The sequence below is a fragment of the Protopterus annectens genome, chromosome 6.part1, assembly GCF_019279795.1.
Source record: "Protopterus annectens isolate FY-2018-M chromosome 6.part1, PAN1.0, whole genome shotgun sequence".
NCBI lineage: Eukaryota > Metazoa > Chordata > Ceratodontiformes > Protopteridae > Protopterus > Protopterus annectens.
The window spans coordinates 326,064,347-326,076,846 of NC_056738.1; positions in this window are offsets into that span (position 1 = coordinate 326,064,347).

Sequence of the window (12,500 nt, forward strand, 5' to 3'; positions counted from 1 at the left end):
CTCTGAGAAAGGCTGCAGAAGTAGATGCAGTCCTGGTGGAGTGAGATCTGATCCCCTGGGGGATAGGTTTTCCATGGTGCTTATAGCTAAAAAGAATGTAATGGCTTATCCATTTAGAAATAATTTGTTTTGAAATAGCCTTCCCCTCTGCCCCAGCAGCAAATGCTACTCCCAATACAGATTTTCTTCGAAATTTAGTTCTGTCCAAGTAGAACTAAGTTGTCTGTGTACGTCCAAGGAATGCAGAATCCGTTCCCCTTTGTTCTGTGGATTAGGAAAGAAGGCTGGCAAATGAATGGACTGATTAAGAGTCACACTGGAAATTACCTTGGGCATGAAGGATGGATTGGTCCTCAGAGATACCCTGCCCGCATGAAAGATGATGAAAGGCTCCACTGCCATAAGGACCTGTAATTCAGATATCCTTCTAGCTGAAGTGATTGCTAAAAGGAAGACTGTTTTCCAAGAAAGAAATTTTAAGTCTGCAGTAGCAGCTGGCTCGAAAGGAGGTAGAGTGAGCTTCTCCAAAACAAAGTTAAGGTCCCAGGCAGGGGTAGGAGCTCTCCTGGGTGGTCTCAAGTTCTTTGCCCCTCTGAGATACTGCTTGAGCAGGGGATGAGAAAAGAGGGGTGGTTCTGTGTTATAGTGAGCAGAAATAGCTGAGGCATGGATTTTAATAGAGGAAAAAGATAGGCTCTTGTGAAGCATCTCACTTAAGTATTGCAAAATCTGAGGTAAATTGGGCGCTGCTGTGCTCATCCTTAAAGATCGGTTCCAGGCACATAATCTTTTCCATTTGTCAACATAACATTTTCTAGTACTAGGTCTTCTCACCTCCAAGATGACATCCATCCCAAGTTTGCTGAGGGATGCTAAGGGTGAATTTAAGTGATTAGCCAGGCTGCAAGGTTCAATGTTGGAAGCTGAGGGTGCAGAATTTGGTTCTCCTGCTGAGACAGCAAGGAAGGTGTCTGAGGCAGGTGCCATGGAGATATGTGTGACACACTGCGCAGGAGTGGGTACCAGTGTTGGCATGGCCAATTTGGAGCAATCAAAATAATTCCTGATTTGTCCTGTTTGACTTTTAGCAGAACTTTGGAGAGCAGACGCAGAGGGGGAAAGGCGTACACTGACAGGTTTTTCCAGCTGAAGGACAGAGCATCCACTTTCCAGGCTTTTTTGTGGGGAGTCCTTGCGCAAAACTTGTCCAACTGGTGGTTCTGGGGGGAGGCAACTAGATCTATGTCTGGGCTCCCCCATTTGCTTGTCAATATGTTGAAAATCTGTGGTTCCAGTTTCCACTCGTGTGGGTCCATGAGATTTCTGCTTAGTCCGTCTGCCAGTGTATTCAATTTTCCTGGCAGGAATTGAGCTTGTAAGTGCACTTGGTAGCTCAAGGTTGTGTTCCACAATGCAATTGCTAGTCTGCACAGGGGGTAGGAATGTGTACCCCCCCCCCCCCGCTTGTTTATGTACCACATAACCATAGTGTTGTCCATCTTTACCATTAGTTGTCCTGGAAGAATGTAGTCCTTGAAGGCTGAAAAAGCATTCTGCACAGCTAACATTTCTTTTTGATTGATATGTAGGTGTATTTGATTTGGGTACCATTTGCCCTGAATGCACTTCCCTGCCAAGTGAGCCCCTCATACATAGTCTGATGCATCTGTAGTTAGGGTTTGGGCGGCAGGGGGTAGTGTGAATGGCAGTCCCTTGTTTTGGTGGCAGGCCTCTGCCCACCATAGGAACTCCAGGCATAGGCAAGGTATGATAGGAATCATTGTTTCCAGGCTGTGACAATGTTGACTCCATAGACTTTTTTAAGTACCACTGTAGTTTCCTCATATGCAGTCTTGCATATGGAATTAGAAAAATTCAGGAGGCCATGAACCCCAAGGCTTGCATTATTTGTCTTGCAGATAGCAGGGTTTTTGCAGCCACTTGTTTGAAGTAAGTTACCAAATTAATTTGTTTCTCTGGCATGAGGAAAGCCATCTGGGCAGTTGTATTCAAGCTTGCACCCAGGAATGTAATCTGTTGAGAGGGTACCACAGTTGTGATTTCTTTTCGTTTATGGTGTATCCCAGACAAGTTAGAACCTTTTTTACATACGCCAGATGATTTAGAAGCATGCCCTGGTTTTCTGCCTGATTTAGACAATCGTCCAGGTATGGATATATCTGAATATTTCTTTGCCTGCAAAATGCAATTACTGGAGCCAGGCACTTTGTGAATACCCTGGGTGCAGTAGACAAGCCAAAGGGCAGTGCAGAGAACTGATAATGCAAATAGCCTGCTTTGAAGCATAGGTATCTTCTGCAAGATTCCCTGACTGGGATATGCAGGTAAGCTTCTTTTAAATCTATGGTTGCCAACCAAGCATCTTTGCCTAGCATAGGAAGTAACTGGTGAAGAGTCAGCATCTTGAATTTTGGAATGCCCAGAAAGGTGTTTGGAGTAGACAGGTCCAGAATTGGACGCCATGATTTGTCTTTTCTGGGTACCGGGAAAAGCCTGGAATAGAAACCTTGTCCCTTTTCCTCTTCCGGTACCGCTTGAATAGCCCCCATGTTTAAGAGGGAAAGTACTTGTTTTTGAGCCTCTGCCCACTGATTTGGGGGCAGGTCTGGCAAACTGCTTGGTGTTGGCAACGTGTGGAAATGAAATCTGTTTCCCTGGGACACTATTTAAAACCCATTTGTCCTGGGTTATGAGTTCCCAGTTTTTTGCATGAAGAGCAATCTTTCCCCTCAAAGGGGAGGCTAAAAGCTAAGTGCTTGGTAGTTTTAAAGGAAAGTCATTGAGATTTAACCATGGGGGGTGTCTTGTTATTCCCAGATTTGGAAGTGGAGACTCTCCCCCATTGCTTAGTTCTGAGAGTCCCCTGGGACTGAAACCTGGTGCTTTTTGTGTGTTTGGGTTTGGCTTGAGAGGATCTGGAAGGAGCTGGAAAGGACCAATTCTTAGTAGGCCAGTGCCTACTAAATCTAGGAGGTTGCACTTGTAAGAAATCTTTTACAGTTTGCATAGATTTAGCTTTATCTTCCATCTTTTTTAGAACTTCTTCAGCCTTACTGCCAAACAGGCGGTCCTGATTTAAAGGAGCATCCAACAATTTTGCTTTAAAATTATCAGGCAGAGATTGCTCCTTAAGCCAAGCATGTCTTCTAAGCACAGACCCAGTAACAGCAGCCCTGCAAGAGGCCTCTAAAGAATCAAAACCACATTGCAGAAAGTATGTTTTCCAACTTGTTCAGCAGAGTGCAATAACTCCTGTAAATCTTTATTTTCCACACAGTCAGAAATCAACATCATTTTCTGTTTAAGCAGTCCAATAATATGCTGTTGATATTTTAACATATGACATTGGCACTTTAAAGCTCTGATTGCCAAGGGTGCAGAAGTACAAACCTTTTTACCCATCTATCCAGCGCCCTGGAGTCTCTATCAGAAGGGGTAGGATTTTTAGCAGTAGAAGCCTTAATGCCCTTGGGCCCCTAAGAAATGGTTTCTGGATCTGCAACAGGATTCTTAAAGAACTTGTGGGACTCAGGAACCCTGTAGTATCTGTCAGGTTTACTAGGAGCCGGAGGCAGGGAATCAGGGGCCATAGTGGATTCCGAAAACACATCATCAACAATGTCTAGTACAGGAGGTATAGCCAAAGACCCATGCTGAGGTAGAAGAAGAAAATCCCTAAGCCTCTTTTTTGAATCAGAAAATTCCTGACTTTCCCAGTGGAAATGCTCCCTTAAGGTAAGTAAAGTTTCCCCAAAAGAAAAGTCCTCAGGGGGAGAAGCAGAGGGAATGGAATCCTCTACATCAGAATCCTCATAAGTAGGTATGGACAAATACAGGTCATTAGAAGCGTCAGAAGAAACAGTCCTGATCAGAAGATTCACAGTCAAGCTCAGCCCTAGGCCTCTTAAAAGGGGGGGAGGTTGACTACACCTGATTAGAGTAATTAGATCTTCAGCCATTTTGATCATTTGTTTTTTAGGCATAGGGGGCTGAACATGTGGCCTGGACGTCGGTTTTTTAGACATAGATCGAGATTTAGGCCTTAGTATTGAAGGTGGAGTCTGTCTGATATGCAAGTCTGTAGGCCTGAATGCACCCTCAGAAGCCGGTGCCTACACAGCGGCTCCGGACCCATCCAAGGTAGAGACATCTGCGGGTTCCATAGGTGAAGCATCTCGCGGCTTACCAGACTCCGAATGGGTCTCAGTAGAGGCCTGCGAGTCAGAAGTAGCGAGTATCAGGGGCTGCGAATGAGCCTCACTGAGTACCGGTGAACTGGCTTAGGGGAAGCGTTGTCGGCAGTTTTGGACCTCGAGGGCCTGTCTCTGTCTTTATCTTTGTATTTTTTCAGAATCCCGGTAGCCAGATAGCTAACTGACGTAATTTCTGGATAATTAAACCGAGAACTGAAATATTTAGAGGCAAAAATGTACCGATGATGGATAATGCGCTGATTAAATAAAGCACAAAACCAGAAGCAAGGTACGTCGTGGTCAAGGCCTAGGCAAGGAATACAGTACAAATTAAAATTTTTATGAGGTATTTGCTTTCCACAAGTAATGCAATTATTAACTTTTACGGACATCGGTAAGGAGCAAGAAAAAGATTTCCCAATGGGGTACTTAGCTTTAAGTTGAAGACTTCGGTTCTGAAACTCGAAAATGAAAATTTCAGGAGTCGGTCGGCCGACCGGCACTTGCAAACTGCTTCCGCTTCGGGCACCGCATGGCAAAAAAGACTGATGTAATGGTGTCGGCTGCATTTTTTATACCACTGACGACCTGACGTCATGGAAGAAGGGACAGCAACCGACACAGGACCCAAGACTTTGTTAATCAGGCCGACTGAGGGCAACCTGCCAGCAGATTACCCAAATTTAATGACCGCAACAGTGAAATACGAAGAACATCTACCTATGAACCTATGATCATATGGTGTCAACCATATGAAATTTGAACATGTAAATGTTCAACAACGTAATAATATAGACTATAGACTATATATATATATATATATATATATATATATATATATATATATATATATATATATATATATATACACATACACACATATGTGTATATATATATATATATATATATATATATATGCACAAGCACATATATATATATACATATATATATATTTAGACATATACGTGTGTATGTGTGTATATAGACATATATATATATATATATATATATATATATATATATATATATATACACACACACACATATACACACACATATACACACACACACACACAGACATGCATACATACGGGGGAGTGACACTAATGAGCAAATCTTAAGCAATTTAATTGGGGGAGCACTAGACACCAGGGATAACTGTAGCTAGCCCTAAGGCACTGAAATGGATGCAGATCTTACACCTCTTTCAGGTTACAAACAGGATACAAGTCCTCTGCATCACCACTAGATATCAGTGATAATGTTAAATATTACCAAGTCTTTAAAGAAATGTGAAGTAAAAGGGGGAAAGATTTTGAATCCTGCATTCCTGACACAGAAAGCAGCAGCATTTTTTTAACATACTCTAATCTTTGGCATTATTCAATGACTGCAATAGTTTGAGAGTTACAAGAACAGCACAGCTACAACAGGGAACAGCATGAGTGTCCAGTAAACTCAGGGATGAATAGTGGAGAGGGATGTGTGTGTGTCTCTGTAGGGGAGGTCTCTCCAAGACAAAATGGAGAGGAACACTAAATGACACCAAAAAGTTTTTTTTTTTTTTAAATATGACTCAGAATTGCTTAAAATGTCAATAGAAAAGTGCATCACAATGCACTTCATGAGCAATAAGAAGTATGAAACTCTACTGACTAGCATTACTAAGTGACTAAGGATTCACAATTTACATGGCAGGGACAAAAAAAAAAGAGACACGAAATCAGGGATGTTCCGTCAACCCAGGAAGAGGTAGAGAGGTATGTGTGTGCGTGCATGTTTAAATATGGGTATGTGTGGGAATGTGGTGAGAATGAGTGCTGGGCAGTACCTGTGCCAACAGGATGCATCTGCCAGTGTTAATTATCACAGGAAAGTGCTTGCCTTACAGTTCAACTTTAGCTGATCAGCCTCTTGTCTCAATAAACTTTTTTCCCCCCAAACAAGTAAAAAGTACAGTTTTGTACCTACCATAAATGTAGATGTTCGAAGATCCACATTGCTGCAGTCCTGACACTTGGGTAGTCCGCTGTCCCAGTCGGCCCGAATACCAAAGTATAAGGCTGACGTCGGTCAAGGCGCATTAGTCTGACGTCAGGACGTCAGGGTACAAATGCGCATGACCGACGTCATTTCCTCAGTCTTTTCTTGCCCCAGATGTCAGAAGACCCTAAAAAGATAAGGCCAAACCAAAAAACAACAACACACCAAACACCCTGTACCAAATATATGTACAATATATACAAAATCAGAAAGGTACAATCCCACCCACACAACCACCCCTAAACACAGAGGGAAGGAGGGAGGGTAAATTGGACTGCAGCAATGTGGATCTTGAACATCTACATTTATGGTAGGTACAAAACTGTACTATGTTCTTCATCTCACATTGCTGCAGTCCTGACACTTGGGTAGAATCCCAAAGCAGAGGTAAGGGAGGATGGCAAATCACAAAGAAGCAGGAGCTGACAACATGCCCTGTAAAATAGCAGTGGCAAAACCAGCCCTAGATTTAGAGTAGAGAGGAAGGTGGTAATGCTTAGAGAAGGTATGCACTGAACTCCAAGTAGCTGTCTCCAAAATATCCTTAGTTGCCACCCCTTAGAAATGCTGTTGAAGTGGCAGTAGCCCTAGTGGAATGAGGCCTAATCCCAGCTGGAATCTCCTTGCCATGATGGGAGTAACAGAAAGTAATGCAAAACCCAATCCACTTAGAAATAGTTTGTTTTGACACAGGCTTACCCTGAGAACTCAAAGCAAAAGAAACAAACAACTGCTGAGACTGCCTAAAATCCTTAGTCCTGCTTAAATAATAACGTAATTGCCTGTGTACATCTAAAGTGCAAAATCTTTTCCCCTTATTTTGGGATTTGCATAAAAGGTAGGCAAATGAATAGTTTGGTTTAAAGCCACACTAGAAACCACTTTAGGCATAAAAGAAGGATTAGTACGTAAAGATACCCTATCCTTATGAAAAATCAGGAAAGGCTCAACCGCCATAAGGGCCTGCAATTCAGACACCCTTCTTGCAGAGGTAATGGCTAACAAAAAAAAGCAGTCTTCCATGACAAATATTTCAATTCAGCAGTAGCTGCAGGCTCAAAAGGTTGTAGAGTGAGTTTCTCCAACACAAAATTGAGGTCCCAAGCAGGAGTAGGAGCTCTGGGGGTCTTATATTCTTTGCCCTCTAAGAAATTGCTTGAACAAAGGATGAGAAAACAATGGTGGGTCACAATCATAGTGAGCTGAAATTGCTGCAGCATGAATCTTAATGGAAGAAAAAGACAAACCTTTGTCCAATAACTCAGTAAGATATTGAAGAGCCACACTCAAATTTGGCTCAGAAACATCCAAATCCTTTGCTGCACACCAAAATAAAAATCTCTTCCATTTTCCTGCGTACACTTTCCTTGTACTAGGTCTTCTGGCTTCCATAATCACATTCAAAACTTGTTGAGGAAGCTGAGACCTGCTATGGTTCAAAACAGAATATGCCAGGCTGTTAGATGAAGAGAGTGAAGCTTGACATTGAGTAGATGCCCGTCCTTCTGAGACAATAGGTGTGGAATCAAAGGTAAGGGCCATGGAGGCTTCCTTACCAGACTCCTCAGCAATGGGTACCAGTGCTGCGAGGCCAATCTGGAGCTATTAAAATCATCCTTGGCTTGTCTTGTCTGACCTTTAGGAGTACCTTTGGGAGGAGAGGCAGAGGTGGAAAGGCATACACATGAAGATTTGTCCAACTGAAAGAAAGAGCATCCACTTTCCAGGCTGTGTGATGAAACCTTTCGTGCAAAACTTTGGCAGCTGGTGGTTTAGTGGAGAAGCGAACAGATCTATGTCTGGAGTTCCCCATGACACTGTCAATGTCTGAAATACATGAAGATCCAGTTTCCACTCGTGGGGATCCATGATTTGCCTGCTTAACCCATCTGCTAAGGAGTTCTGTGCTCCTGGCAGAAACCTTGCTTGAAGATTCAGTTGCAAGCTTAACGCAGTCTCCCACAAAATCATTGCTTGCCTGCATAGAGGATAAGAATGTGTTCCCCCTTGTTTGTTGATGTACCACATGACAGTTGTGTTGTCTGTTAGAATCAACACCTGCCCTGGAAGAAGTAAATCCTTGAAAGCCAGTAATGCAAACTGGACTGCTAACAACTCCTTCATGTTGATATGTAGATGCTGCAGTCTGGCAGGCCACTTGTCTTGTATCCACTTTCCATTCAGATAAGCTCCCCAAGCTGTGTCTGAGGCATCTGTCGTTAGAATCTGACTCGCCTCTGGCCGGGTCACAGAGAGTCCCTTGTTTAGGTGACATTCCTGAGCCCACCACAAAAATTCCTTTTGAATGCAAGGTATTATTTGAATGACAGTGTCCAAATCCTGGCAGTGCTGTGTCCATACATTTTTGAGATACCACTGTAGCTTCCTCATATGCAGTTTGGCATTGGGAAGTACCAGAATACAAGATGCCATGAACCCTAAGGCTTGAAGGACTGTCCTTGCAGTCAGCCCGGACTGATGAGATAGGTGATGGAAGTAAAGAGAAAGATTCTTTTGTTTGTCCGGGGTTAAAAAGGCCATCTGTTGCTGTATTCAGTCTCACACCCAGAAAGCACATGTCTTGAGAGGGTACTAGACTGGACTTTATTTCGTTCACAGAATACCCTAGGCATCTTAGCACTGCTATCACATATTCCAAATGCTGAAGAAGCACGTCCCTTCCTTGAGCCAGAATCAGGCAATCGTCCAAATAAGGATAGATTTGTATTCCTTTTAGCCTGAAGAAAGCTATCACTGGAGCCAGAACCTTTGTGAATACTCTGGGCGCAGTAGATAAGCCAAAGGGCAATGCAGAGAACTGATAATGAGAATTCCCAGCTCGAAAACGCAGATACTTCCTGCAAATTAGTCTGATAGGAACATGAAGGTAAGCTTCCTTGAGATCCAAAGTTACCATCCAGTGATCTTTGCCCAGCAGAGGTAAAAGCTGTTGTAACGCCAACATTTTGAACTTGGGAATGTCCAGATAAGTGTTGAGGATAGACAGACCCAAAATTGGTCTCCACGTGTTCCCCTTTTTTGGTACTAGGAACAGGCGAGAATAAAATCCTAGGCCCCTTTCTGGCACAGGAACCGGCTGAATGGCCCCTATTTGGAGCAACAGAGAAATTTGCTTGTGAGCCTCTTTCCTTTGTTGAGGAGGAATGTCTGGCATGCCTTTGAAAGGAGGCAAGGTATGGAAATAAAACCTGTAACCGTGGTGAATGATATCCAATACCCATCTGTCTTGGGTAATTAAACTCCAGTTTTCATTGGAAAGTGCCAACCTTCCTCCCAAAGGTGCTGCCAGACGAGAAGATTCTGGCAGCTGAAAAGGCAGGTCATTGGGTCTGTTTACGAAAGGACTGACCCCTGCCCTCACCAGAAGACTGAGCAGGTGAACTCCCTGTTCTAGGCCTAAAAGAACCTTGAGCTCTGCCCCTACCACGTCTAGACCTACCCCTAGACTGGGAATCATAAGCAGGATATGTCCACCCCTTGGTAGGCCAATTTCTACTAAACTTCGAGGCTGAACCTGCAAAAATCTTTAACAGTCTGCATAGACTTAGCCTTGTCTTCCATTTTCTTTAGAACTGCTTCCACAGGCGAACCAAACAACACATCAGATTGTAAAGGAGCATCTAAAATCCTTGTCTTCACATGCTCAGCTAAATTCTGATCCCGCAACCAGGCGTGCCTGCGAAGAACCAAACCAGTGGCAGCCACCCTCGAAGAGGCCTGCACAGCATCAAAACCACATTGCAAAGAATGCTTACCCACCTGTTCAGAAACATGAACTAAATCCTGCAACTCTTTACACTCAATACCTTCCGCCAAAGCATCTACCTTAGACTTTAATTGTGAAAGGAGATAATTTTGGTATTTCAACATGTGAAACTGGCAATTCAAAGCTCTCATGGCCAAAGTGGAAGAAGTATACAATTTCTTTCCCCATCTATCCAAAGCCCTTGCCTCTTTATCTGGAGGAACAGGATTTTTAACAACAGAAGCCTTAACACCTTTAGGCCCCTGTGAAACAGTTTCTGGGTCTGCCCTAGGACTCTTAAAAGATACTTATGAGCTTCAGGCACCCTATAATATCTATCCGGTTTAACTGGAGCAGGAGGCAAAGAATCAGGGTTCAGAGAAGCCTCTGCAAAAACATCCTCCACCACATCTAGAACAGGAGGTATAGCTAAAGGCCTATGCTGGGGTAGAAACAAAAATTCCCTAAGCCTTTTCCTGGAATCAGAGAAATCCTGACCTTCCCATTTAAAATGCTCCCTCATGGAATGAAGAGTCTCTGAAAATGAAAAATCCTCAGGAGGAGAAGCAGAAGGAGTAGAATCATCTACATCAGAATCAGAGTAAGGGGAATACTCCTGCAAGTCTTCAGCCGAAGACTCAGAAGCATCCGAACACTGCTCAAAACTCCCAAGCTCAGGTTCCACCCTAGGCCTCTTATCAGGAGGGGGCATAGAACCTCTAATCATTGTAATCAAATCTTCTGCCATCTTAAGCATATGCTTCTTAGGTACAGACCCTGAAGAACTAGGGGTAACACCTGAAACAAAACCTGGCCTGCCCCTGGGAGAAGCCTTGGAAACAGCAGGGGAGGGCCTAACCACCTTAGGAAGGGAGGGAAGAACAGCTACCTGAGAAGCCCCTTCCGCCTGGCCTACCTCCTGAGAGGTTACATCTTGCAGTAATAAAGTCTCTCCCTGGGATTCCAAAGAAATTTCTGGCTGAACCTCTGGCTCCACCGAGCCCTCTAAAGAACCGACGGCCGGTAATGGACGGGTTCTTCCAGCCTAGGCTTTGCTGTTTTGTCCTTGCGCTTTTTGAAGCGGCGGAGCATCCGACTGCATTTTATAATTACACGCTTCCCAAAACTAACCTGGCACAATCTAATCTTCTCTTAATAGTGCGTTTGTTAAATCTAGCACAAGAGCGACAGCCAACAACGTCGTGCTCAGGCCCTAAGCAAGGTATACACAAGGTATGGTAATCCCTATGAGGTATCTGTTTCCCACAAGAAATACAGTTATTCACTTTTTCTGACATCCGTAAAATACTGAGGCAAGAAAAAAACAAAATATTCTAACGGGTACTTAGCCAACTTGGATTCGGTCTGAAACTCCGACTTCGGAAAATCTCAGAACGCCAACCTGCACTTGCAAAACTGCTTCTGCATCGGACCATGCGGCAAAAAAAGACTGAGGAAATGACGTCGGTCATGCGCATTTGTACCCTGACGTCCTGACGTCAGACTAATGCGCCTTGACCGACGTCAGCCTTATACTTTGGTATTCGGGCCGACTGGGACAGCGGACTACCCAAGTGTCAGGACTGCAGCAATGTGAGATGAAGAACATTTAATGATGCTGGTCTTCAACTGGGCATGTTAAGACAATGCACCAGATTGGGGACAATTTTATAGTACTCTTCCTTTGCAACAGAGTTCTCTAGGATCTGAAACAAAATTGTAGGTACCAAATTTATTCTGTGTTTCTGTGCTTGTTTTTGATCTTGAAGCAAAACACTGGCAAGAACCTAGTCAACAGAGAAAGTACTTTGTGCATACTTTAGAACCAGCAGAATATTGTCATTTGGAATATGCTGAATACGTCTCTCTACTCACGTGTGTAGGCAGATTTCTGCAATAAAGTCTTAAAACAAAATACAATTTAACACTGTTCTAACTCTTTTTGGGCATTTTTATAAGTGGTGAAGCTTCCTCCTTCCACTTTACTTAATTGAGCTTTGGTGTCTCCAATGTTTTTTACCTCTGTGTAAACCAGGATCAACTGGTATTGAATTTGTACTTCACTGTTATGTAGCTACTTGATTCTATTGGTGAAGTGGAACTTGAAACACATCATTCTTGGTACTACTGTTAGCAGAAAAGCATTTCAGTACTGGCTGGTAAATCACATTATGCGAATCACTACCCCATAGCCATCTTGTTGTTGTTAATCTAGTGCACGGGCTAGACCGTTCATATACCAAGCCTGCCAGTAGAACATAAGGTGAACTAATCATCAAAGGAAGAGCAATGAACTAACTGTGTCGCTTCTGTAAACTGCAGTGTCTTGATAACAGCAAGACAAAAATAAAGCTAGTGCTAAGTGGACTGATCATTATATTAACTAGACAGAGTTTTCTGGTACTGTTTTACTGATCAGACTCAACATAAGCACTTTTTTCAATGGTAACAGGGCTGTTTCATTAAATATCAAGTTT